At 47.6% G+C, this 27908-nt stretch overlaps 1 pseudogene across 1 annotated transcript; it reads left to right on the top strand.

The window, feature by feature from the left end:
- The first annotated feature begins 2178 nt into the window (after positions 1-2178).
- LOC146812817 (epidermal differentiation-specific protein pseudogene) lies at positions 2179-27908 on the top strand (annotated as a pseudogene). The gene is made up of 2 exons (XR_014966897.1): positions 2179-2222; positions 23212-27908. The product of XR_014966897.1 is annotated as an epidermal differentiation-specific protein pseudogene (transcript).

Below are 27908 nucleotides of genomic sequence, written 5' to 3'. Positions count from 1 at the left end.
AACATTCCAAAACTTATAATACTGTGTGCATGCAAAACTAAAAAACTGAAAAATACTCTCAAACGTCCTCTTACACTTGATATCAGTATGATAATGAGCGTTATGCAGAAGTTTCAATCCTTATTATTATGTCCAATGAACCTTTTATTTTAAATGTCTGTAGGGGGTCAAACATTTGTGAAGTGTGAACTTACAATTATAGCTTGGGTAAATCGACCCAATCAAAAGTTAGAACTTATTAAAAGTATTTAAATTGATTCAAAATGTAGGAAGGTAACCCATTTTATCCCTTAGGATAGGAGAGGTAGGCATTACAGTAGTGCAATTTATTTTCAATACCAGGACATGTCAAACTTAACAACACACACCCTACTTTTCAAATACAATGCACCTAGCTCTATCGTCTGTTTAGGACATAATTTAGGGGTGGCCTATATGTATTAAATATGAGTGAGGCCATGCAAAATATTTATTTTGGTCGAATTGGTAATTTAAAACTCCACTACAGGCTGCAATGGGTTGTTTTAAAAGGCTACTTTTAGTGGGTGGCACAATGAGTGCTGCTGCTTAGTAGTAGCATTTATTGTCAGACCCTTGGTATTCGTTAATAAAAAAGGGACCTATAAGGGAATAAAATGTACCAATTCGGTGTAAGCCAATTGTACCATGTTTGGGGGTGGGGGAGCCCAAGCACTTTAGCACTGGTTAGCATTAGTGAAGTGCACAGAGACCTAAATGTCAGAAAAAGACGTGTTCAGAAAACAAGAGGGGTGAAAGCAAAAGGTTTGCGGTGACGCTGCAGAGAGGTTCAACGCCCTACTGCAGCATCATCCTTGTGCTAGCATTTGAAGTGAACAAGTTAGGGAATGAGCAAGCGAGTGAGTGATTTAAGGAATAGGCAAGGACTGACAAACGAGTGGGTGAGAGAGGAAGTAAGTGAGTATGACAATGAACTAGACACCAAAGTAGGGAGTGAGCAAGAGTGAGCTGAAGAGAATGATTAGAGTGGCAGACCCTGATGCAGAGGTCTAGCCCGGGACCACGGTTCAATTCCCCGCCTCGGCGGGTCTTGGGCTCAAAAATTCCACGGACCTGATAATTCTCGCCTCGGTGCCATTCCAATCATGGAGTCCCACTCTGCAACTCTGGGCAATAGCTTGCTTAATCTCCACAACTGCCCCCACAACGCTAAGGATGCCTGGCCTCCACCTTGGGGGTGCCCAGGAGTGGACACCTCACAGGGACAGCCAGGATGGGTTCCACAGCGGTATTCGTACAAGTGCCTTGAGACCCTTGCGGGTGAGTAGTGCGCTATACAAGTATCAATTTACATTTACAAGAGAGAGTGGGGTGAACAAGAAGATGTTTGAGTTTAAAAAAAACTTGTTAAGTTTGCAATACTAAACGTAGCAATACAAATGAAACACTGAGGGCACCCCAGGATCACCTTGTAGTACACAGATCTGTGTCTGGCAGCCCTATTGCTGCCACATGAAGGCTCTGCGAGCCAGAATTCAAATACATAGACTAAATGTGTTATGGGGTGTATTACAAAGTACCTCATTTAAGCCATAAAAAGTGTATTACACCAAAAGCTGCATATAACAAAGCACAGAAAATGTAAATCAAAACAAACTCAGTAGGGTTAGATTTAGGCGCAGTGTTTCAGTTTAGGTTTAGTGTGTAGGGTAAGGTTTAGGGTTAGGCTTAGGATGTAGGGTTCGGCTCCATAACTTATTTGGAGTCATTATCTGAACATTAACAATGAGTGCCCTTATGCATTACATATGGTACACATTCTTCAGAAGCTTTTCTATGATGCCAGTACTGGATGTAAAGGGAGTTTTAGAGTCCCTGCTGTTTCTGAGGGCACAATGGCAAAGGGTGAGGGTGATGACTGTGCAGGCCGGTGTCCATTTCTCTGAGCAGGGTGTACACCTCACAGGAGGAGTGGGTCAACGTGTTCTTACACAAGAGATGGAGACGCTAATAAAAAAGAAACATAATCCCACCTTTCAGCGTCCCCACCTGACCAGTGAAGAAACAACATGCGATTCTGTGAGGGATTTATGTGCGTCCTGTTTGCTTCTCACGCGCCCCAGGGCTAGAGTCGAATCTGCAGACATCATCAGTAGGACTCTGCTATAAGAGTGGGACACTGGAACAGTGACTGTGGCAGGGATACCGAAGGATAGTGAACGACAGCTACAAGAACCCTACAGGTGAGTGCAGACAGCTAGGCTTTGGGAGTAAGACACTGTACCTGGTTTAGCACAGCTCAAGAAGCAAAAAAAACACTTTCTTTCTTAAATCATGACACAGTTGAATTAGAAATACATCCTGTTCACAGCTGGGTTCTCACTAAAGACAGCAGGGATTCAGGCAAGAGAGTGTAAAAGGTGGTCTAGTGTGAAAAGGGTTGCTTAATGAGGCATGAAAGGGCTAACAAACTCTGATAATACATTACACTCTAATTAAAACACTGCCCATACCTAAAAAACAATCCCTCCTAAAAACTGCCAAGCTATAATCACCCATCCTCCGCCTCCTTACATCTTTCCCTGTGTTTATCAACCCCACAGGTGGCATCTAAATGTATTCCGGTCTCCTTCCCTTTCTTCTTCCCCATATTCCTGGTACCCCCAAATCCTCCCCATTTCCCCTCTGCCCTCAACAGACTTCTGCCCCTCCAAGCTGGCTCCTTCATCCACTGGTGAAGCCAACCCTCCAGTGACCCCCCAAGGTGTCCCCAGCCTTCATGCCTAGACTTTAACAAAGCAGTCCTGCCACACAAGTTGCGAGTTACAAAACATACCCTGGTGCTCACCCCTGAGACGCCACAACTTCCTCCTGCAAGACTAAACAGGAAATCCCCACTTCTAATAGAAGTCTTCTGCTGCTCCAAAAATAGGGGAGGGGAATCGCTGAGAAAAACAGCCAATGGCCATACAGGTGCACAGGTAAGACAGCATCAAGTGAGCGTCCCCGTGTACATCAATCCTAGCGGTTCCTCTGCAACTTTCGATGTGCATGACCCAGTGGGGCTTACACCCCTCTATGGTGGTGGCCCTTCTGCAATAGGGCCCCGCATATTTTCCCTGCTGTAGTACGGGAAGAGGGGCATGGTGGTGCGAGGCAGAAATAATCCCCCTGCATAAGTAGAAAACACCATGTGCAAGTGGGGCGTTGTTTTTTTATTCTGTATAAGTAGCCACTCTATTTGAGCTTTTGATTCTGCAAAGTAGCCCAAATAGTAGGAGGGATCAACAGTATAGAACCGCGTTGGGCATTCAGAGTGGCTGACAATGCATCCACCACACCGCAGGCCTCATTTATTAGAGGGTTGCATCACGTTTGACCCATGCAACGTGGAACACACCAGACTCAAACCGCTAAGTCAGTTTCTAAAGCCATGCGAAGCCACTTTGCATAGCTTTAAGTAGCTTCATAATTCTAGAGTAATGCAACACAGAGCAAATCGCTGCATCACGTTACTCTGCCCTGGGTAGGCATTACATGGGCATTGCGTGGGTGTTCCCACGCAAAACCCATGGATTTTGACGCATCCCCAGATTTACAAGAACTTGTAATCCTGGGGATGAGTAAAAAATGTACACCTTTCCAGGGGAGGCGTAACAAAGAAAAATATCTCTATTTCTCCTCAGTCCTTCCTCTGTCTATGTGTGCTACATTCTGCAGCACACATAGAAATAAGAGAATGCCTCCATGGATTAGTTTTGTACAGAAAGGTGCCCTTTCCTGCTTACAAACAATCCTTCTTGTAATGCAGGCCCCCATGCAACATGGTGCAAGGATGCCTGTGTTGGTACTAGGCTGCCAAATGGGCATGAGTGCAAGGGAAAGGACACAAATGCACCATATTGCCTTAATGATGGCACATACCTGCCCTTTCCCTGCCACCCAGTGCAGCACAGCAAGCTGACTTGCTGTGCTGCACTGAGTGACTTCCTCAGAAAGGAGGCCCTGAGTGCTCCCTGCCAACGCAGTGGGGATCTCGAGTTGGCCCAGATGTTGCTCTGCGGGGGTGTGGGCAGATACAGAGAGTTCGTCAACACACAGGGTCTGTCGGGCCACCACCAGCCTCATAAATGAGGTCCCAACTCTGTCCAAACAGCAATAGTCTGTATCCTCTTAATTTCCATCATTCTTTCAAAAGCATTACCTGCATTGCCTGGACCAAATATTTTCCCCTGAGCTTATCGTTATTTGTGTCATCAGACATTGCCATGAAAACGTGATCTGAAAATAAATGTGCAGAATTAAAAAACTTAAATAATCAACTGTCGCTGAGAAAACATATATGTTTAGCTAAATCAATTGCACAATATATCTAAATTGGACAACTAATGTAACAATTAAACGACTATTTGAAAACATAAAACAGTCCACTAATACATGAAAAACCTAACATTTTGAATTACAACCAAAGGTACAACATCCATCCTTAGATTGAACAGGTTTTATAAAGCCGGTCAATTAGTGCACCGGGTTCCACCCTGGTAGGTCATCTTGGACCTTCTGATCTGGAAGCTGAATGCAGAACATAAGAGATTTCCCTTGGAGATAGGTGTGCTTTAAGGCACTGTTTTTTGTATTTTATTTTTTACGCTGCTAGTATACTGTAGCTGATGTTGGAGTGTTTGTTTTGCATGGCTGGGATCTTTGAAGACTGGTGCAGGAGTACCTTCTTCATAACCCTGCTCTCTAGAGTCCTACATTTCAGAAAACAACCCACAGCCATAAATCCACAACCCTATAAAGCGGCACAATCTGTTTTCCAACAATGACTCTAAGAAGAGGGAAGATGGAAAACTCACAATACATTTATTGAAACTGAGTAGGGCCAACAAGATGATTAACTTTATCCTGTGTATTTCTCAAATGCTCAACCTAGAAAAGTGATCTTGAAAAGCTAAGCCTCAGCTTTTGACAGGAATCTCCCACAGGGGCAGCAATTAGAGAGCGAAAGCTTGAGCTGCGAAAGGTGCGGCGTAGATTTAATATATGGCAGATAAGACTGGGCCAGTGTCAGCTGTGGAACACCGGTAGGGTGGGCCTAGGCACTCACCAAGATCAGATGAGTCCTTTCAGGTCAATATAATCAGAGCCCGAAGGATGTGGTGAGGTCCACAGAGGCAGTGGGAAGGGGCGGGGCTTGGCAGGGCAGAATATTACTTGCCCCTCTTCTGCCTTAGAAGGGGGCCAGGTGGGGGATGGGGTGTGCTCGCAGTGTAAGCCTCATGCGATTTTGCCAGCCTGATTTTGACCAGTAGAACAGGTCCAGTATTCCAAGCATCCGGGATATCTGAGGGCAAAAACAAGCTCCTAGCTGAGCATGGAGGTATCCAACACAGTGATTCTACTCAACTCAGCTCGTAATCAGCCCCATGATGTGAGCAACTTAACAATCTGGCTCCACAAGGCACGCACTTGAATCCGGCCTCTATAGGTTTTAAAGCACTTAAAAGCCAATTTACTTGTTTTAACTTGATGTGAAAGCAAAGCTCATAAGAGACTCCATGTCAAGGGTGACACAAGCCACTTATGACTGTTTTTCAGTCACACTTTGCATCATTGGGCAAGTAGTTCTATGAAAGGTATGGCCCCAAGAGTAACAATTTAGATAGGGGTGTTGACTCAGAAGGCAGGTCCGACTGTGGGCGTCAATTCCAGTTTATAACAAAATGGAACTGCTCCTGCAGCGTTCGCAAAACAATGGCATTGCTCTCTTTGTGTAGGGTTGGCTTTTTACATTGTAGTTTCTGGGGAAAAAACAACTGCACAGGATGAAATGGCTAAATGTGGACCCTGGCACACCATAGCTGGGGTCTGTCATTGTTCTAGTTTTGGGATAGAAATGGAAAAAGCTTGCATTTTTCACACTTAATAGCCTGTATTTTTCCAGGCTGTCAGCACTGTTTCCAAAAACTCCAAACTTTTCTACAAAACAGACCCCACAAAAAGACGTTTCCGATGTTACCTATTTGTGCAAGAGGGAAACTTGCTTCTGGTGCTTGGCCTCGGAGCTGTCTGAGGCATCTTTCCATCCTTCAACGCTTGCAAACAAGGGGAAGGGCAAGAGAGCTGGGCATAGCTGTCAGGTTTCTGTTTGTTTAGGAGTGACATTTCCAGGATTTTAGTGCACTGATGTGTGACATTTAATGTAATATGTGTGCCACTTTGGGACATTTTTACTAGTAAGTCAGTCAAATAAACTTTATTCGGCCACATCTACTCCATAAAAGTCATAATAATTACAACTGCAATCACATCTAAAAACAGATAAAATTCATTAAAACAGCATTATACTTTTATAAAAGTTGGCCCACATTAAATTGCAATTTTGTGCTAGAATTCAAGGAAACACAAATCTCTATATCAGATAAGCATTGTCTTGCACTGTCATACTAAATAAAGTGCATAACATCAAATGTAATCAGTATCAGCCCAACTCAGATGCTATATCCATTAATTAAACAATCAGTGTGACTTTCGTTACCTCATACATATAAATCCCAGCAAATGCATATATATTTTCAATGGTAACCCAACCCATACGGTTGCCCCATTTGACTGAACTCTAGCTAAGGCATACTATTGCCACACCGATGCCAGGCATAGACAGATTTCACAAGGGTTTTCCCATAGTAGAGTACGAATAGTGCTGAAACATACGAAACCTCAAATCACTCCATCAAGGACATTTCTTTGCATTATCAGGCTAAGAGTGCATAAAAAGAGCTTAGTCAATAGGAACCCAACCCAAGTGCTTTCTCCATTTAATCTAATGTTTAATATGAGTTAACGTGGCTGCATTGATGTAGATCGTAGAGCAGGACTGAACATATAGCAGAGCTTGTCAACAGAACCTGGTATTCACTTTTTAGGTCGAGCATTCGAGACCTCTTGTATATAATTAAGTATATACTTATATGTGTATGTACTTTGTGGGCTCTGGAGATCAGCCCTAGGACTTGTATGCTCCGCTTAGGGACTTTTTTCTCTGTTCAACTGCCTCTATTTAACTGTCTTGATAGAAAACGACCAGCAGAGGTCAGTAAAATACCAGAATCACTTTAGCATTCTCTAGATTCCAGTCCATAGAAATTGTTTTCCATGAGCACCCGTACACAATAATATTTTTTTCAAATCCTGTATTTTCGGTGATATGACCAGCGAAGTCCCTGCTTTTATATTAAAAACAGAGCTTTGGACTATACCATTTCCTGCTGAAAGGCAATATTTCTCTCCATGTGTTCCCATACCTGGCGTGTCACGCAGGTTGGTGCTTATTTTCCCTCCATGTTAAAGAACAGTAGTTGTTTCAGCACCCAGGCTAATGTGCTGCATAGCTAAATACATATAAGGCCCCAAAGGCGAGACCGATTGCATTGCAAATGCTTGTTTCATAATTGGCAACAGGACACTCTTTCTAATGCAAGAAAAACATTTTCAGAAGAACATGATATGCAATATAGACTGAGTAGAGCTTTGATCGCACTTTTTTTTACTATAAAAACAAAGTGGGAATGTTAAAAGATGGGCCCATGCTATGTAATGGCCTCACCTGACAGTTACGTCTTGGACTGACGACTTCCCCATCCCTCCCCGCTACTTACACTGGCTATTGAGTGGCAAATCGACATGGCCAAAATTGTTTCCAAAAACGATCAAGATTTTTTAAACTTCTGGTGGGAGCTGAAAGACAACCAATTACAGCACAGTGTGGCCTTCCAAACTGAAAATGATCTGGATTATTTTGTTGATTGGTCCTATATAATCTTCAGTCAATCAATCATGTGCATTTGCTAAGTGCACAGGTGCTTCGGCAGAGACTGAAAACATACCAGGTCATCAAGAACTAATTTCGACCAAGCAGCCAAGTTTTTAGCTCTGTTTTAAAGATGTCAACTAAATGAGCCATGCGAAGCTTGAGTGGTAAGGTGTCCCAGAGCTTCAATGTCAACACTCTAATGAGCTACCTCAATGCTGGACTTTAGAAAATCTGGGAATTCGCTTAAGGCGAGGTTATTGGAACTCCGCATTCTCTGTTACTGTACAAGCCAAGTCTATTTCCTGGGAAGAGAGGGCCCTTGCCTTCGAGGGCTAAAAAGGCCAAGGTTCAGGGCCTACATGCAATACTTTCCACCACTGGGAGCCAGTGTACCTGCTGTAGGTGAGGTGAAATATGTTGGCGTAAAGGGACATGCCAAATCGTCTCCTCCCTAATTCTGTAACACAAGCATTGGTAAAGCATAGAGTTCTTGCAATGGCTATTGGCTTTTCCATTTTCTTTTAGCCATGTTATATATAGAGCAGTGCATCTGCTGTGCAGCATATCAAAAAGTTATTTAAAAAAGCTCTATGACACGGTCAGCACTGTCAGACTCATGGCTCTTTATCATTTTCTTATGGCAGGTGGGGGTCGACAACTTGGACAAGGAGGGTGGGAATGAAAGGGCAAGGAGACAAAAAAAAGCAATATGACGCAGTCAGCAACACGGACAACGAGATTGGTGAAGAAGCATCACAGGCACAACACGAAAAGAAGCAACGCAGACCACGCAGGGGTACCAGTGGGAGGGAAAGAAGCAACATAAGAAAGTGGGTGGGAAGGTAAAGAAAAAATATGCACCGGAGGTCAGAGTGAACAGTGAAAAAAACAAAAATACTACCTCAATCACGGTGCCATGAGCTGAAAGGGAGCAATCAGGCTGAGGCAAACAGTACTTAGTCAATGCTCCAGCCAAAAGAAGAGGAACTGAAACAGACACCCCTTGGTCAATTAGAAAACATCAAATAAGAGTGACAATGAAACCAAAAAATGGTAACCAAAGGGAGGACTGCAAGACCCTTGCTGTATACAATATCTTGCAAACGAAAGTGTATGCAGCGCATGTGCTGTCGCAGGAGAGACCTTAGCGTATATTGCCCACTCAAAGTGTTGTTTGATGTAACACGTCTTGTCCTATCTTCCTGTAAAGAGATATCATCAGGAAAAAAGACTGATGAGAAAAATATAATCGGGCTTATTAACAAGCCCCTTGCGCCTCCCGTGCACCACTTTCAATATGAGAAAAAAGGACATCCCAGCTGTGCAAGGGGCTTGTAAATGCTCCTATGTCTCCAGAATGTTTACTGTTTAAATATGCTTCAAACAAAACATCATTGCGATATAGAAGTATGTCTATCTCCACATGACGTTTATGCATCACAAAACGAAGCTCACAATACTATCAAAGTAAATGAATTATTAAAGCTGTTCGCTTGACCATTTTTTTTGTCAACACATTGACAAACAAGAGCAGTAAATAGAATGGCGCCCTTCCTATCTGTATGGCATGTCATGCTTACTTTGGTGGCTGCTTGCATATTTTTGCATGCTGGGGTTTCTGCCAGAAGGATGGAAGGTGGGAGCCTTGAAGCTGTAAAGCGCAAGAAAGAAGTATGTCTCTATCGCCGGAGGAGAAGGTAGTTGCAGTCGCCCAGAGCGGGAACCTCAACATTCCTGGACTGAAAGTCAGTGATCGCACACAGGGGTATAGCTTCAAGGGGGGTGGTTGGGGTATTACACCCCGTCCATACATTTATTTTTGGGTAAATAGTTGGGTAAAAAGTACTTTTCACCTGGAACTTGTACACACATAGACAAAAAGTGCACACACTCTTCCTTTCTCTGTTTTGAACGCCTTTAAAAATGTTGGTGTTTTATTTACCATATTTTGATGCATGGCGGCACAGCAAGCCTTCTTGCTGCACTGCCATGCATCAAAATAAAAATGCAGGAGTGTGCCGTACCTACAAGTTACACTGCATTCCAATCGTTCTCCCATGCGCTGGTGCACAAACAGAAGCTGTGTGTCAACGTCCTTATGCCATGGTGCTAGAGTGCCTGTGGTGCAGGGAGGATTTTGTCTGTGCAGGAAGGGACACCTCCCTATACAAAAACAATCATTAATGGCATTTCGCTCTTTCTATATACAGTGCACACAGAAAGAGCAAAAGAGGGGGAAATAAAAGCATTTCTCCTCATTGTGCTACCCCTACGCTTCCCCTGGGGAGGCGTTGGATTCTGACGCATTCCCAGATTTACCAAACTTTGCAAATTTGGGAATATGTTAGGTTCGAATGTATGGCGTTACAACGCAAACATTTACAACACAGTTTTTACATCACAACATCCATTACAATGCATTATTTTACATCGCATGCCATTACAACGCATTGTTAGAAACTAATTTACAACGTATTCCATTACATCGCATCATACCATTACAATGCATACCATTACAACGCATACCATTACATTGCATTTAAGGTAAGTGTTGGAGAGTGTAAGGGTAAAAATTACTATTCTAACTCCAGTGAGTGCAACAGTAGGGTAAATGTTGGATAGTGTAGGGGTAAACATTACTATTCTAGTTGTAATGACATGTGATGTAAATGATGGTGCGTTGTAATGACTGCGTTGTAAAGGTAGTGCGATGTAATGACTGCGTTGTAAAGGTTGTTTCCCGTCAGGTTCAATGGATGATGTGTGAGAACACCCACAGCAACACTGATGGAACTCCTCTTTCACGCAGAGTAATTTGTAAAACGCGCCGATATTTAGAAGGCCATGAAAAGTCATGCAGGGTGACTTTACGTGACCTTGTTAATATGGGCCAACACACTTGACTGCCGGTGCATCTAAAAAAGTGAAGCAACGCAATGAGATTGTAAATGAAGCCATGTGTTTTCTGTCACTTAGTTCTCCCTACTAATTTGCATTCGTCTTATGCACCTTTCCCTTGTATAATGTATTTTCACCTTATACGTCAGCGTGATTCTTGGAAAATCTGAAGCTCACTCCTCCCAATCTTACAGAGCAAGCTACGCCCCTGGTCACACACTTGATCCCCCTGCTGTTTGGACAGGCCTGCTGGGCTCTGATTGTGACCTCAGTGCTACTGGTACTCACGCTGGAATGGAATGGTGCAGGTACTAGGCAGGCAGAGAGTCTCTTGGAGGCTGCACTGCTGTTGCAAGTGTGCCGACTGTCCCCCGGCACAGCCTTCTCCATGGTAATGTTGTGGACGAGACGTCACTCTGAAAAAACAAAGCGGCTGCCTGCCACTCCAGTGTCTGTCTCTAGGGGCAAATACCACTCTGCATGGCCACAGTGGGGCAGGCACCTTGCTTGAAATCAACAAAAGGCAAGGTGCTGTCCCAGGATCTGTGTGAGGGCACTGGCTGATTGTTAGTGTGTATCATGACAGCATGCTGGCACACAACCATTCACAGAGCCTGGCTGATTGAAAGAGAGTCCCCAGCCCATGAAGCATCTAGTTAGAGAGTTGATGAGGGGTGAAGTGAATAATAAAGTAAACAAGGCAGTCAGATGTGTGTGTGTTGTAAAATTAGTGCCCTCTCTGAGCATCATAGCACACTCACTGCCAGCATGCTCACTGCTTAAAGGCCACTCCTCTACCAGCATTCCACTTGCGGTGGTTCCTGGGATTTACAGTGTGTGACTAATGGTGCCGGCGTGCTGAGGAAGGCCCTACACATGTCAGTTGTTCAGGTGTGCCCATGTCAAACAGAGAACCTGGAACTTTTTCTCCAGGTAAATAGAAACCAACTGCCTCATTTACGAGTCTTTTATGCACGGCAGTGCAGGAAGTCACTTTGCTGCGCTGGCATGTGTCAAAAGGAAAGGGCAGGAATGCTCCGTATTTATGATATTCTGTGCATTCCTGTCCTTTCCTAATGTGCTGGTGACGATTTGGCTGTCTTGCACCAACGCAGGCACCCTTGGATCATGGTGCAAGGTGTTTGCATTGTTGGCAGGATTGTTTTTGTGCAGGAAGGTGCCAATCCTTGAAGGTTGTGGATATTTTTTTTCGTTCATGGTTTTGACGCATTCCAGGGTTACACATCCTTTTAAATCTGGGAATCTGTCAAAACCATGGGTGCTGCGTCGGAAAACCAACCGCAACACCCATGGAACACCCCCCTCACACACTGTGTAAGGCTTGCAATGCATTGCCTGACACCATATCTCCGAGGCCACCAAAAGCCATGCAATGTGACTTTTGCATGCCCTCGTAGATATGGGTCTGCACTCAGTGCCACCGGACCTTCAAAAAAAGTGATGCATCGGCAGCGCAAGGGGCTGGTTCATAAGCCCACAAGAGCAGATCCAGCATCTGGCACTATCTAGTGACATAAGCAGAGTTGGTCTACTCAACATTAATAAATAGGTCAATAAACAGAGCGGTTTTGCTGAGTGTTGGGCCCAGAAAACCATAGGGCTATGTAAAAAACTACCTCTCTGCCCTCCCCACTTCTTATGACACTTGAACCCACAGGGCATTACTGCTCAGCACTTCCTTGGCCACATCGCACTCTACGCAGCATGCAGTCCAGCCAATGTTACTGTGCAAAGAGCAGGGGTAGTACAGGTTTGGGGGGGCACTCCACACAATGCCCCACACAATATTTGTTTATTTTCCATGAGACTCACTCTCAACAAGCAGCTGAAGAATCACTGCCCATGGCCAGTCATATTATTTGCTTAACTACAGCCCTTCCAAGTGCAACCCACTTTTGTGACAATCTCCAATCCGTGCCAAGATGCAAGTAAATCGCCATTATGATACAGCAATATAATCATCACTAGTTAAAAACATTTGTACATCTATAAAATTAGTTTAAAAAGATAGTGTTAAAAGCCTTTGGCATTTTAAAGATACAGCTACGATAACAAGTCCCTAATTCCACAGAAGGCGGGGGCCATATTCAGATGCAAACAGTATCTCCAACTTGGATTGCAATTGGTGCAGTCATGACTGCACACCATTTCCATGCACAGTCTCTCCAGGAAAAGCCTTGTGGATTGTCTGCAGGGAAACTACTGCACATGACCAGATTTGCAGTGTTGAAAGGAGAATACATGCAGCCTGGGCGAGTGAAGGCTTCCTGGGTCATTAACCAATCAAACACCCAGAGAGATAGGACACACATTTACTGAGTCAACTACAGAGGCAAGAGATAACTCTCTCTCCCAGACACGGGGCATTACTGACATGAGTCTGAACACTACAAGAATAGGACACAGTGAGGATAGATTATGCTCTATAGATCCTAGATTTAGTAGGTTTGCCTCTAAATGGAAATGGGGTACTTGGATAAAAGAGAGGTAGAGGGGAAGCTGGAAGGGTGTTTTTTCATGTTTTGTGGTTCGTGGGATGGTGATGGTTTATGGGTGAGGGGAAGAGGATGGTGTGAATGGTCTAAGCATTCAATCAAATATAAAGAAACCAAAGGCAGACCTAACCTGCTTGGCAAATATCCCTGCTTCCACGTTAAAAGTCATATCTTGGAAGTCATTGAAACAAACAATAGACTTCACCCCACTCAAACCGGTTTCCGGCCCAAACATGGCACTGTGACCACCCTCTTAGCGGAGGTGGAGGATGCTAAAATGAGTCTTGATCTAGGTGGCATAGCAGTAATTGTCCTTCTTGACCTCAGTGCTGCCTTTGACACTGTATCAGGAACTGCACTGGATTGGCTAAAGCCTCTCTTTCTGATAGATCTGTCAAGTATTCGAGAAGTCCTTCTTCGCCGATACTTTTCAGCTTCACTGTGGTGTCCTGCAGGGCTCCTCTTTAAGCCCAACACTCTTTAATTTATACATGCAGCCTCTTGTGGATATTATGAAACCATTTGGGATCTCCATAGTATCATATGCCGACGATACCCAATTGGTTTTCTCACTTACACCAGATCAGGAACTGCCTTCTCCAATTTTGGGACCTTGCATGGAGGCTGTGGTCAGTTGGATGGATAAATCCAGCCTGAAGCTGAATGGCAACAAAACTGAGTTAATGGTTCTGAGGAACTATCACTCTCCCCAGTGGACCTTGGGCTGGCTGAACTGTTTAGGTTTGCTCCCCACTACCAAAACACCTATAAAATAATTGGGAGTTTGGTTGGATAAACCCTAACGGTGGAGACTAGGGCCTGTTATTTTGGAATTCTCCGAATGCTTTGGAAAATACTCCCATTGCTTTCCATGACATCAAGAAGACTAGTAATCTAGACACCTATCCTATCTAGCCTGGAGTATGGCAATTATGTCTTCCTGGGAGCACCCAAGCCTGTAATTAGCAACTTACAAGTCATGCAGAATGCCAGTGCACGTACCTTATTACAAATACTGAAACAAACGTCCAAAGGCCTTAGAGACCGTAATTGGCAACTTGTCCCCCAGACGATCAAATTTAAGGCTCTTTGCATTGCTTTTAGGGTGCTCAGAGGACAGTGACCTCCCTTCTCTCATCAGCTAATAGTTCAACTAGAGGTTCTGATAGAGCAACTAAATGGATGACAGAACTTGGCAAAATCCCCAGTTAATGAGTTCAATCAAGAAATAACATAGGTACAAACTAGTTAACGGCATAGCTTCCCAAAACACTAAATATAAGGATTTATGGGGGGTCCACTGAGAAGTAGTATAGGTGCAACAAACTGAAGGGTGCAGACACATGTTACCACTAATTGATAATAATCTATCGGTTCTCCTTGGAGCAGTGTGGGTGTAGTTAATAAGGATATGTAATTTCCCAAAACCACCACACTTCTAATGTTTATGGGGTTCTCCCAAGAGCAGCAAAGATGGATGCCACTAGAAGGCCCAGATTTCCTGAACCACCTGTTAGAAAACATTCACCCAGGAGCAGCAAAGATGAAATCCAATAAAAGGCACTGATTCCCTGTTGTTAACAGTCTATAGCGAATCCACCTAGAAGCAGCATAAAAACAAACCATTGGAAGGTGCAGCTTCTGAAAAATACCAACTAATAAGAGTGAAAAATTGGGTTGTTGGTTGACTGGGGTGTGAGCCCTGGTCCAGCAACAGCCACAATCCTTTGCAGGGTGAACCACAAAAAGTCACGAAATTTACCTGTGCTTAACCCTAGGTAGCTTGGCACAAAAAGCAGTCAGGCTTAACTTATACAAAAACAACAGTTGATGGACAGAATGCAGAACAATGTCATACATTCACCCCAGTACAGAGATCTGGGCCTAAATCCATCGTTTTTTTGCTCACCATGCCGTTCCAGTTTAAACCCAGCCATATGCAAATCAGTCTTGACCCTCTGCCTCATGGGAACAGTCCAGCCCGAACTGCCAAGCCAGGTCCTCCCTGGACTGGAAACAAGCATCCTAGGACCGGTTTCGGGGTTTCACCCCTCTTCAGCCAGGATAGCTTGATTCCAGTGGCATAAGGAGCACGGGACTCACGTCTGGGCATACCCTTCCCACATAGGGTGAACAGCAAAACACACAACAGTCCTAGGATGCTTGATTCCTGTCCAGGGAAGACATGGCTTGGCAGTTTAGGGTTGGGCTGTTCCCATGAGGCACAGGGTCAAGACTGATTTGCATATGGCCATGTCTGAACTGGGGTGGCGTGGTGAGCAAAATAACGATGGATTAAACCCAGATCTGTGACTGGGGTGAATGTTTTGCCAATGTGCAACATTCCGTCCATCATCTTGTGTGTTTAGGCTTAACTTATAGACAATGTGTAAATTAGTTATGCAGCACACAAACAGTATTACAATAGAGTACCTATTATCAAGTTATTTGATACCAAAATTACAAACATTCAATCAGTAAAGCCAGAGTTAATTATTTTTTAAGTTTTAGGTGAAATCTAGCACCTAAAAGATCAAAGTGGCAAGCACAACTTCTGGTCTTGCAAGACCGGATCAAAGTCTAAAGTAAAGGTGAACTGCGATGGAGATAGGTTCAGATAAAAAAGTAGATTGAGCCCAGTCAGCGCTTACTTTCAGGCTTAAAAATATTATTGTAAAAAAAGGCTGAAAAGGTAAAATTCTGGAGGAGCCTAGCGCGCAACCAAGATGGCCGCGTAGGTGCGAGGCTCCCGAGGACCTCCGCGACCTCCTGAATTAATCCTGGCGATATCCTGTCCTTGTTGAGGGGACTGTGTCGGTGAACCCGAGCTGAGGCGCCACCCATTTTTTGGGCTCGAATCGGACCCCGAACACCGGTGGGAGCATCGATTGAAGGTTGCGGCCTTCTCCTCGCCGGCCCCCCGGATTGGAGTAGTGGGGCGATCCGGGGACGAAGTGAATAACAGCGGCGAGCGGGGCTGGGCGACTCGCGTACCCCGCACTTTCACTTTCGCTTTTGCGCCCTCCTTGCCTCAGGCGGGGTCGGGCTGCGGAGCGGGGTGCGGTGGTGTTGCCTCGTCCAGGTGCCCGGCTGACCCGCCGGCGGTGGGTTGACCCGCGGCCCGGTGGTCGCCCCCGCCCCCCCCCCTGACACCCGTGATTTGGTGTGGCGGCCCGTTCGGAGATCTTGGCACGACGGTGGAAGGGCCAGCATGTCCACCAAACAAGATGGCGACCGGGCGAAGATGAAGACAACCCGCCGTGGCATGGCGCACCAGGCCAATAGTATGGATCGCTACACGCTCCAGAAGGGTTCTCCGGAGACATCGCGGTCATCCCTGGTGGGCCCGACGGAGGCGCCTGCCCAACCGGTGGATCTGACCCTCCGGGACGTCATGGGCGCCATCGCAGAGATGAAGGCCTCAGTGGACCAGCGTTTCGATACCTTGGCGCAAAGAATTGACTCGGTCCTGGTGGATGTGGGCCTTGTGAGGGCAGACTTGTCAAAAACGAACGACCGAGTTGACTCCCTGGCCCACACCACAACGAGCCTCCCTACGGACGTGGTGGCCCTCCAGAAGGAGGTGCGCCGGCTTGGCCAGGCGAGCGCCCTGATGGACCGGCGACTGGAGGATTCCGAGGGTCGGGCCCGGAGGAACAATGTTCGCATTATTGGTGTGCCGGAGGGCCGAGAGGCGGAGGCGGCAGATCTCTTCGTGGAAGAACTGATCCTGACCCATCTCCAGCCCCGGGGGCTGAGTAAGCTTTTTGCGGTGGAGCGTGCCCACCGGGTCCCTGGGGGCCGCCCTAAGACCGGTGCACCGCCGCGGCCTATTATTGCCCGGATTTTTAATTTCCGGGACAGAGACGCCATCCTCCAGACCTCCAGGCAACAGGGACCGGTCAGGCTGGATAACATGGATGTACACTTCTACCCAGACTTTACTCCGGCGGTCCAGAAGCAGCGACAGAGCTTTCTTGGTATTAAACGTCGCCTAAGGGACCTAAACCTCAAGTACTCAATGCTCTTTCCGGCTAAGCTGAGGGTGGAGGTGGATGGCCGTACGCACTTCTTCGACCGGCCCGAGGTGGCTGGGGACTGGTTAGATACTTTGCCTGGAGATCGGGGTGGGGGGGGCGCGGCTGGCGGGGAGGGCCCGCCGGATCAGAGTTGAGGGGTGACTGTATAGGCCTTGCTCTGGATATTGTTCCTTTACCATATATTGCTTTCGTATGTTCCCCTCCCATGGAGGTCGGGTGGGGTCTGCTGGGGGCTTCCCTCCTCCTCGGGGGGACTAGTTAGTACTTAGCTATGGGGCGACAGGCACACTGCACTTTGGGGGGGCTATCTGGGCTCATGCAGGGGTGCAGGGAGGGGGGAGTTCTGTTGGGACCGGGGGGTGGGGGGGGTGTGTTGTTTGTTAGCACCGCAAGGCAAACCCGCAACTGTTTTGTTGTTTTTAAGATGCTCGGTGGGGGGCGACCGATTGTTTTTACGTATGATGGGGGGTAGGGATTTGATTGTGTTGTCATGGAATGTTAACGGCCTGGGGGATAGGATTAAGCGTGGTGTGGTCCTGCAGTATTTAAAACGTATTTCTCCAGATGTTGTTTTCCTGCAGGAGACACACCTTATAGGTAACACCTTTCATGCAATGAATCGGCGGGGATATCGTTTGGCGGCCCACTCCGGCTTCACTTCGGGCTCGCGGGGGGTGGGTATTATGGTCAAGAACTCGCTCCCGTTGGAGATTGACGAGGTGCGCCATGATGAGAGGGGACGCTACACTGTTCTGGTGGGGCGAATGGAGGGTAGAGTGTTTATCTTTATATCAGTGTACGTCCCGCCTGGGTTACAAGCCACTACATTTGCGGACCTGGGGCGCCTCCTTCTGGACCTTCCGGGTGGCCTGTTGGTGGTTGGAGGGGACTTTAACGCGGTTGCCTCTGGGTCTATGGATCGCCATCCCCCTAGGGACCTCCCCCGGGCACAGGCGTGGCTGCCCGGCCTTTTAGACACGCTGGGCCTGGTGGATTGCTGGCGCTTAAAGCATCCCGTATTGCAACAGTACACCTTCCACTCGGGGGCCCATGGTAGCCTCTCGCGGCTTGATTACATCCTTGTCCCGGCGGCCCAGGCAGGGAGGGTGGGGGAGGTGCGCCATTTGGCACGGGGTATCTCAGACCACTCCCCATTGTTGTTGCATTTCGATGTCTTCCCGAGGGGGGATGGCAGGGTGGCCCCGATCAATGCATGGTATTTGCGCGACCCCACCATTCGTGCCGACTTGATCAAATCCTTACAGCGCTATTTCGATGAGAATGTGGGGTCGGTCCCGTCTGCCATCTCCCTGTGGGAGGCTTTCAAGGTGGTTCTTAGAGGGGAGGCCCTCTCCTTTATTTCCAATGCCCGGCGGCGCGAGCGGGAGGAGGTGACCCGGGTTGAGGCCGAGATTGCAGAACTGGAGGGTGACCTGGGGAGCGGGGTAACAGACGCCAAGTTGCATGCTTTGCACTTAAAGCAGGCGGCCTATCGGGCCCTCGTCACGGAGGCGGCCAGGGGCCTCAGTAGAGAGCAGCAGGGGCGATTGTATGATGTGGGTGACAAGGCTGGCAAATTGATTGCGTGGTTGGACAAGAGGGAAAGAGCGAGCCGTGTGGTGCCTCTGATTGAGAGCGTGGATGGAGTGTGCGTCACTGAGCCGGAAGCCATTGTCTCCTGCTTCGCGGATTATTTCCGCGAAGTCTACTCCCCGGTTTCTCCCTGCTCGGAGGAAGATTCCCATGCCTTGCTTCGGGACATCGCACTGCCCTCCCTTACGGTGGAGGACAGGGATTCGCTGGATGCCCCGCCCACCTCGGACGAAATTGCCTCGGCTATTCGCTCGGTTGCATCCGGCAAGGCCATGGGCCCCAATGGTATTCCCATTGAGCTATACAAGCTACGCCCGGATGTGTTGGCGCCCCACCTGCGCGCGATGTTCCTTGCGGCCCACTCGCAGGGCTCCCTCCCGCCGGACCAGCGTCTGGCTACAATTGTGGTGATCCATAAGGAGGGGAAGCCCCGTGAGCGGGTCACATCCTATAGGCCGATTTCGCTTCTGAACGCGGAGCCCAAAATCCTCGCCAAGGTGTTGGCCAACCGGTTGGTTGGCGTGGTGGGCGATTTGGTCCACCAAGACCAATCGGGCTTTATACCACACCGCAACACGGCGCTTAATCTGCGGCGCTTACACGGGGTGCTCGCGCGTGTCCCATTTGTGCGGGAGCCGGCCATCCTGGCGTCCTTGGACGCCACCATGGCGTTTGATACGCTCGAATGGCCATATATCTGGGCGATGCTGGCGAAGTTTGGGTTCGGCCCGGGTTTCGTCAGCTGGGTCAAATTGCTATATTCGGGTCCGTTGGCGCAGGTGGTGGTGAATGGGCGAGTATCTGCCCCATTCGCGCTGGGGCGGGGCACGCGACAGGGTTGTCCCCTGTCGCCTCTCCTGTTCGCCCTGGCCATGGAGCCCCTGGCGGAGTGGTTGCGGTGGCACCCTTCTATCCGTGGTCTCCGCTGGACCCCCGAGCATGAGGACCGCGTGTCCCTCTATGCTGACGATATCCTTTTGTATCTCGCCTCCCCGCGCAAGTCACTGATCGTCCTGGTTGATGTTTTGCGCTCCTTCGGTCGCAACTCAGGCCTGGTCATCAACTGGGCGAAATCCTGTGTCTATGTGCTTTCCGGGGAGGTCCCGGTCTTGCCACGGGATTGTCCGATCCAGATTGCCTCCCAGGGTTTCCGGTACCTGGGTATATATATCACTCTTGACCCGGAGGCCCGCTATGAGCAGAACTTGTTGCCCCCCCTCCAGCGTCTGAGGGAGGACGTGGTGCGCTGGCGGCGTCTGCCGCTCTCGCCGCTCGGCCGAGCGGCCTTATTTAAAATGATGTCCCTGCCGCGCTTCCTCTACGCCCTCCAGAATACCATGGACCTGGTCCCGGCACGCTATTTTCGCGAGGTGGAGGGCCTCCAGCGGCGTCTGTTCTGGGACGGGAGGCCGCGTATTGCTCTGGCTAAATTGACGCTCCCGTGGTACGATGGAGGGGTCGCCCTCCCGGACATCAAACGGTATTACTGGGCCTCCCAACTAGCTGCAATTAATCATGGCCTTTACGGGCCCGCCTTGAACCCGGCATTTGAGATGGACAGGACGCTTCTGCCCGGTGGCGATTATAATCGAGCGCTCTACTCTGGCGCGCCCGACTCCCGTTTGACGGGACCGACGCGTGTCATGGTGCGTGTCTGGCACGCGGCTAATGCAGCTATGGGGTGGAAGGACCGTTTGACCCGAGCGTCTCCGCTGTATGCATCTGAGAGGTTGGGCTCCCTGTGGACGTCGAAGGGCTTCGAGAAGTGGGACACGATCGGAATCAGCACGGTGGGAGATCTCTGGACGAGGGGGGGATTCAAAACTTTTGAGACGCTGCAGGCGGAGTTTCAGCTGCAGGGCAGTGAGTACTTTCGGTACCTACAGGTCCGCCATGCGCTGGGCTCCGTCTTCCCGGATGTTGCATCCATTCCGGAGTCTTCCCCCCTGGAGGACAGAGTGCTAGATGGCCATGTCCCGGACAGCACGATCTCCCTCATATACAAAAAATTGATTAACGATAGATCGTGTCTGCTGACTAGTCTCCGCGAGGCTTGGGTTGCCGACGGGCTGGAGCTGGACGACGAGGATTGGATCTCCGCGGTGGCCTCTCCGAAAGAGGTGGCCATCCCGGCTCGCCTTCGTTTCGTCCAGCTCAAGATCCTTCACCGGGTCTACGTGACGGGGCCAAGGCTTTTACGTATGGGTTTTGCTGGTGATGGAATGTGTAAGCGTGGCTGTGGTGCGTTGGCGACTTTCATGCATATACTGTGGGAGTGCCCGAAGGTGGAGCGATTCTGGCGTGGTGTGCATGAGGTTCTACGAATGGTTACGCGTGTCGCGCTGCTGCCTGAAGCGAGGAGATGCTTGCTGAACGTCTGGGAACCAAATGACTACTCGGTCCCGCAGGCGCGGTGGGTGACTCTGGGATACATGATAGCCAAGCGTGATATTGCCCAATTGTGGGGATCCCAGAGGCCCCCTGCGGTGTCGGCCTGGAAAGAGCATATGGATTGGTGTATGTTTCGTGAAAAGGTGGTGTATGTGGCGAGGGGTAAGCCTGGGGCGTGGATGAAACTCTGGGGCCCCTGGAACGCCTACCGCGGGGGTATTTGTGAGCCGCCGCTGCTACCGGCGGCCTCGCCGGCTCCGTCTCCCTAGATGGCGCCCCTCCCTTGGCCGCGGGCGCGCGGTCCCCCAGTCCCCGATCTACTCCCGTCCCCCTCTTCAGAATTTTGCTGCTGGTTTGGATCCCCCACTTATGGAGCACGTGTTGTCACTTTGGATTGAGGGTTGCCTTGCGGTTGTGGTTTGTTTACGTTGTTTTGCGTTAAGAAAATGGAACCGTACTGTGGGCATGGAGCTGTGAGGCCTGCACCATTGATCACTCCTGTCTTCCTACTGTGCACCGCTGAGAAAGTCTTTTGCTGTATGTATGTACTATGCTTTTGATGCTCTAGCGGCCGGCCGTGTGGTTGTAGGCCCATACCTGTAACTTCTATAAACTGCAATAAACGGTTTCAAAAAAAAAAAAAAAAAAAAAAAAAAAAAAAAAGGTAAAATTCTGCGGGCGAGGCTGCAAGGGTTGTCCAAGGAGGCAGTGTCATCATAGGATGGCCTTAGGTCGAAGCTGTGGTGAAGATTTCTATGTGCGGACTCAGTCTCCGAAATGGAAGTTGAAAAACTCCAGCAAGACGAAGCAGAGTACTGTAGCTGAAGACAGCTCCATGAGGTGGGATACCCCTTTGGCGACCACTGAAATGGATTTGCTATTGCGGAGAAGAACGTAGCATGAGAAGCTGCAAATTCAATCCGACCAACTATGCATCTCAGGCAGACTCAACAGCAGGGCTGGCCTCTGAGGTTAAAGGCAGGCTCCAGACAGCAAAGCAGCCCTTCCAGGTGCCGCAGCAGTCTGGCAGAGTGCACAGCAGGTCACAGCAGCAGACAGTCTTCTGTGAGTCCTTCCACAGGTCCAGTCTTGAACTGAAGAGTGTGACTGAAGGTGCTATTTTTATACCCTGGTGCCCTTCTTCTGGAAGGTCGGAGCAGCTTCTAGAAAGGTTCTGTGAAGGAAGTACTTGGTATTTCCTAACTCCGTTGTCCTGGATCCAAGCTGGCTGCAGTGACAATACAGGGCTGTGGTGCAGCACACATAGAAACAGCGAAACGCCTTTGATTGTTTGTGTGCCGGAAGGTGTCCATTCCTGCACATAAACGATTATTAAAAAATGACATTTTTCAACTTCTATGTGTGCTGCATTAAGCAGCACACGTAGAAATTTCAGTGTGTTTAAGTGCAGGAAGGCATTCATTCCTGCACATAAACAATCACTCCCCACAACGCAGACACCCTTGCACTACAGTTCAATGGGTAGCTGAGTTGGCACGAGTCTGCTAAATTTAGCGCCAGCGCAGGGGGAAATGCAGGGATGCACCATGTTCTTGTAAGTATGGTGCAGCCCTGCGTGTCTGAAGTGACGGAGCGTGTCATTAGCCTTCTTGCCATAAGACACGCTTTGCCACTTTCCTTGTGATATGACCCTGTGTTTCTGTGGCAGTAAGTGGCAGATTTCCTATAGTCACTGTAGTGCAGCACAAGGAGTTGGGCCCATCATGTTTAGCTTGACTCCCTCATACTACACTCTCAGTCATTCTTGTGACTTCCACTTTTACTAAAGCTTTGACACATGCAGAAGCCAACTGCTGTATGTGTGAATATTTAAAGTATTGAGAAATATCTTATTCTGGATAATTTCAAAAACAAAAGCAGCAGAATGTTTTTTTCTTGGCACTAAACCCTATCTTTGGCTCAAATCCAGTGATATACTTTTCACTGCTGAATATTTCTCCACTGTTTTGTCTTACAGCTTAAACCAAGGGAAGCGCATTAGAAACCCAACCACCGGTGACCATGAGCCAAATCACTGTCTATGAACATATCAACTTTGATGGACTCTATAGGACTTTTACTGCAGATGTTCTAGATTTGAAAGCGGAACACTTTGATAGGGTCATCTCCTCTGTGAAGGTGGACGGGCAGCCCTGGCTCCTGTACGAACAGGCAAACCATAAGGGAGAGTTCCTCGCGCTAGAGGAGGGAGAATATCCAACGATTGCACTGAACGACCGTGTGTCCTCTCTTGCACTGGTCAATGAAGACCTGAGCAGCCCTCAGATTACACTGTACGAGCATAACCATAAAAAGGGGAGGAAGATGGTGGTGACTCAGGAGACCAATTTATTCTATGGAGACATGAATGATACCATATCTTCCCACGTGGTCCAGAGCGGAGCATGGCTTCTATACGAGCATCGAAATAGAGGGGGAGGTGCATAGTGGCCAGGGCTGGCGAATATGTGTCCGATTACAGAGACATCCATTTCAATGACCAAGTCTCCCATCTGTATCCTCTGCACCCTGGGACATCCGTCATCACCGCCACAATTCTGTGGGACAAGAAGAAGACAGAGAGTGAAAGGGTTCTGCGGATAGATCAGATTGTGTACAACAACAACACAGGCTCTGAGCAGGCCGTCACCGCCACTTCTAGCGTAGAGTACGAGAAATATGTTTCCCACAGCTTCGAGTTCAGCAAAGAGACATCAATAAAGGTGGGGGCCTCCTTTACCTTGGAAGGTGTGGCAAGTGTAGAGTCAGAGCTGACCAACACATTTACGGTGACGAGAGGTGAGACTGAGACACTCACCACAAGGAAAAAGGTGGAGATGAGCATCCCGGTGAAAATCCTACCATATACAAGGGTGACTGTCAATTTCATGTGCAAGGAGGTCAGGATCTCAGTGCCGGTGGAGCTGAAGTTCCTCCAGGGCACTAAGATAGTGACTGAAACTGGCACATACCGATGTGATTCTGGCACAGATACCTTCATCGACTTGCATTCCCAGGCCATCAGTAAGGACTAGATGGATCCGCACCTGGTTCTCCTTAATGTTGACGCCTTAACATGGATTCATCATTCTGTGGGTCAATGGGATTGGGTTTTCTGTAAATCTGGGTAGGATCCTTGACCAGCTGCCATTTTCACAGACCCTACATCAAATATCACCCTTCACAGGCAGCCATTCTGTGACACCACTCTTATTTCAAGCCATTAAAATGGGTTCCACCTGCAATGTGACAACCCACTCCAAACCTTTAGTGCAATCTCAACCAATGGCATACGTTCTCCAGGTCATTGCCGGCTAGTTGTCATTTTGTCCTTTCGAGGCATAGAGCCAATGCCATACGCTGACTAACCCTTGAATGTCACTGAGGCACCAATTTACAACTGTACCCTTCATAACCTCTGCCAATGCTGTACTGTGTGTGTGTGTGTCTGCTGTTCCCTGCTAATCCTAAGGAAATGCCATATTGCTTCAGGTCACTTGGTGGTGATGCTCAGTGGCATCTTTCTGCAGGCTACAGTGCTCCAACCACCCACTGGTGCACACTAGCTGGCCATAGATGTTTGCTGCTGCATCAGCGTATCCTTCGTGTAGAAACACTGTCAATGTCACACCTTGTCTGGCCACAAGGTGTCAGTCCAGCAATATGGCTTCCTCGGAGCACAGGCCAATGACACATTATGAACAATCAGTAAGTGTCTTCTCTAAACTTCCCTGTCTGAAGACTTGTGGAAATCAAACAGTTTTATCCATGTACTGGGTGTTACTGCCGTGCATATGTTGGGTTTCATTTTTCCAATAAGAATAAAAAGGTCAGAGTAAGAATATGTAAAAGGGAACATACTCTTGATACAGGTAGCCCAATATTCAAGATTTAGGATAATGCTTGCACAATGAAAGCAATGCCCAGGACAAACTGAAAAACCATTAAAGACCAGATGTAAAAAACACTTTTGGGGGTTCAAACCGTTCAAACCACTAATTCAGAGGGTTTGCGACCACCAAAGTGCTTTTGGCCATGTACAGTGGGGCTTATTAATAAGCCCCTTACCCCGCCAGTGCGTCACTTTTCGTGATGCAGCTGGCAGCGCATTTTGCTGCCCCATATTTAGAAGGACAGGAAAAGACACCCTGCCTGGCTTTTCCTGTCCTTGTATATACGGCCCCTTTACACACCCAGCACTTGGCGTGAAAGGGGCATTCCGATGGATGTTGCTGTGCGTGTTCCCAAACAACACCCAGCGAACCTGAAACATTTCCAGATTTACGAGAAATCGCAAACCTGGAAATGCGTCGGAATGCTACGCCTCCCCAGGGGAGGCATAGGGAGGCACAACGAGGAGAAATGTATTCATTTGTATTCATTTCTACTCGTTTTTTTCCTCTTTCTATGCGTGCTGCATTCTGCAGCACATATAGAATGAGGAAATCTCCTCTGATAAGTGTTTATGTACAGGAAGGTGCCCCTTCCTGCACATAAACAATCATAAAAAAACTGACGCTTTCGCAAGTTCTATGTGTGCTAAGGCAGCACACACAGAAGTTGAAAAACGCTATTTCAGGTTGTTTATGTGCAGGAAGGGACACCTTCCTGCACATAAACAATCATCCCCGTGTAGCAGGAATCCTTGCACATGCTGCGCAAGGGTGCCTGCGTCGGCACATGACAGCAAATTGTGTGCCAGCGCAAGGAAGAGCAAAGGTATCCATCATATCCTTGTAGATATGACGCATCCCTGTGCTTTGAAAGTGGCGCAGAGTGGCGCAGCTAAAGGGCTTGCGGTGCCACGCTGCGGCTCTTCTTTGGTAAATGAGACCCTAAATCTCATTTGCGATTCAGAAAAGCCTTTACGAACCATAAAAGGGGTTCATCAACTCTTTCAGAATCCTAATTAGGGAAGGGAGTGAAAGAGGGGCCCCCCTCAAAATTAAGTTTCTCGAGCTGTACCTAGCATTTGTGATCGCAGTTGTGATCACAAACCAATGAATAGTTATCCACTCCTCAAATGTGGGGGTAACTCATTCATAAAGGGGACATTGTTCTCATTGAAGAGCTTCACCTTTGGGATTGTGTCGTGCAGGCTCAGGTAGTAGGCAATGGTACAAGGGACTGCTTAAGTCTTCCCAAATGGGAGACATTTTTTAAAGCAGCACCTGTTTGCTTAAGGGAGCGTGAATGCTTGGATAATGGTTTACTGATGATGGTTTACTGTCCCTTGCAGGCTGCCATCCCAGTGTTCATAGCCAATCACAGGGCGCATATTCACAAGGGCATAGAGCCTTAGGAGCGTCACTGTTTCCGACGCTACAGTGGGGCAATGCCCTGCTCCATATTTACAAAGAGGTGTTAAACCACTTTGAGTTGCTTAACACCGCTTTGTAAATATCGTCCCCTTTCACGCAGGTATCTGCATGAAAGGGGCGTGCAATTGGTGTTGCTGTGGGCGTTCCACTGCAACACGCATTGCCTTTTGATGCCGCCCCAGATTTACAAGAGTCTGTAAATCTGAGGCATCGCCAAAAACGAATGCCACTGAAGAGCAGGCGGTAGAGTGGTGCAACGATGAGAAATAATGTTCTTCCTCCTTGTTTTTTGCTATTTCAATGTGTGCTGCATTCTGCACCACAGATAGAAGGAGCAAATCGAATGTAATGATTGTTTATGTGCAGGAAGGTGTCTCTTCCTGCACATTAACAATCATCCCTGCAACGCAGGCACCCTTCCACCATGCTGCAAGGGTGCCTGAGTTGGCACTAGGCCACCTTTTTAGCGCTGGTACAAGGGAAAACACAGGGGCGTGCTGTTTTCATGTGAATGCAACACAACCCTGTGTTTTTTAAATGGCGCAGCGCGACTCTGCTAAATTGCGTGCAGATCCACGCTGTGGCATTTCTTTGCAAATATGCCCCCGGGTGTCGAAAATAGTGAATTGTTTTAAACCCTTTAATTGGAAAGGCCATTCTGTGGATCCCCGCAAATGGACTTTTTGCAACCAACTAGGTAGATAGGAGGACACTGGTGTACAATTTGCGCCCAGTATTTGAAACCTGTCCTTCAATTCAGAGGGTCCCAGCATTTTGGAAAATGTTTCTATATCAGCCATGTTTTGAACAAATAAATTAGTTTCCCATGCGTGTACAGCCCTCTTTATCGTTTTCTGTATCCAAAAATGGTATAAACTATATGTTTATGAGAGGGCTAAATACATGAACTAAATAAATTCAATTAGATAATCCTGACAAGCACATCTTTGCCTCCGGGTTTAATGAGCGAGACAAAGTTGCAAGCTTCATTTACTTCATTATTCACTTCATTATTATGCTTCAGTTTCAATTAATTTAGATACCTTTCTGCAATTTCAAGTTCCATTTTAGTTTTTCTTTTTTAATATTCTCCCTCATAATACTGCAGATTAAGCTGGTAAATGTTGAATATCGAAATTATTCTTTTAAATCTAATTAAATTACACAAATCACTGATCTCTAATCAACCTAGCCTTATAATTAAGTTAACAAAATCAAACAATGCAGTTCTTAATAATTAATTTTGAGCGTGTGCTTTCCTCCACTAAGTGAAACAAGTGAATGATCAGGTTTGGTTTACTATATAAATGTTTTTGTTGTGTCTTGTGACTAAATAAATCTAATTTACAAGCCG

Source organism: Triturus cristatus, chromosome 7, assembly GCF_964204655.1.
Source record: "Triturus cristatus chromosome 7, aTriCri1.1, whole genome shotgun sequence".
Taxonomy (NCBI): Eukaryota; Metazoa; Chordata; class Amphibia; order Caudata; family Salamandridae; genus Triturus; species Triturus cristatus.
Note: the sequence above shows the minus strand (reverse complement) of the source record. Positions and strands in the feature narration are given on the sequence as shown.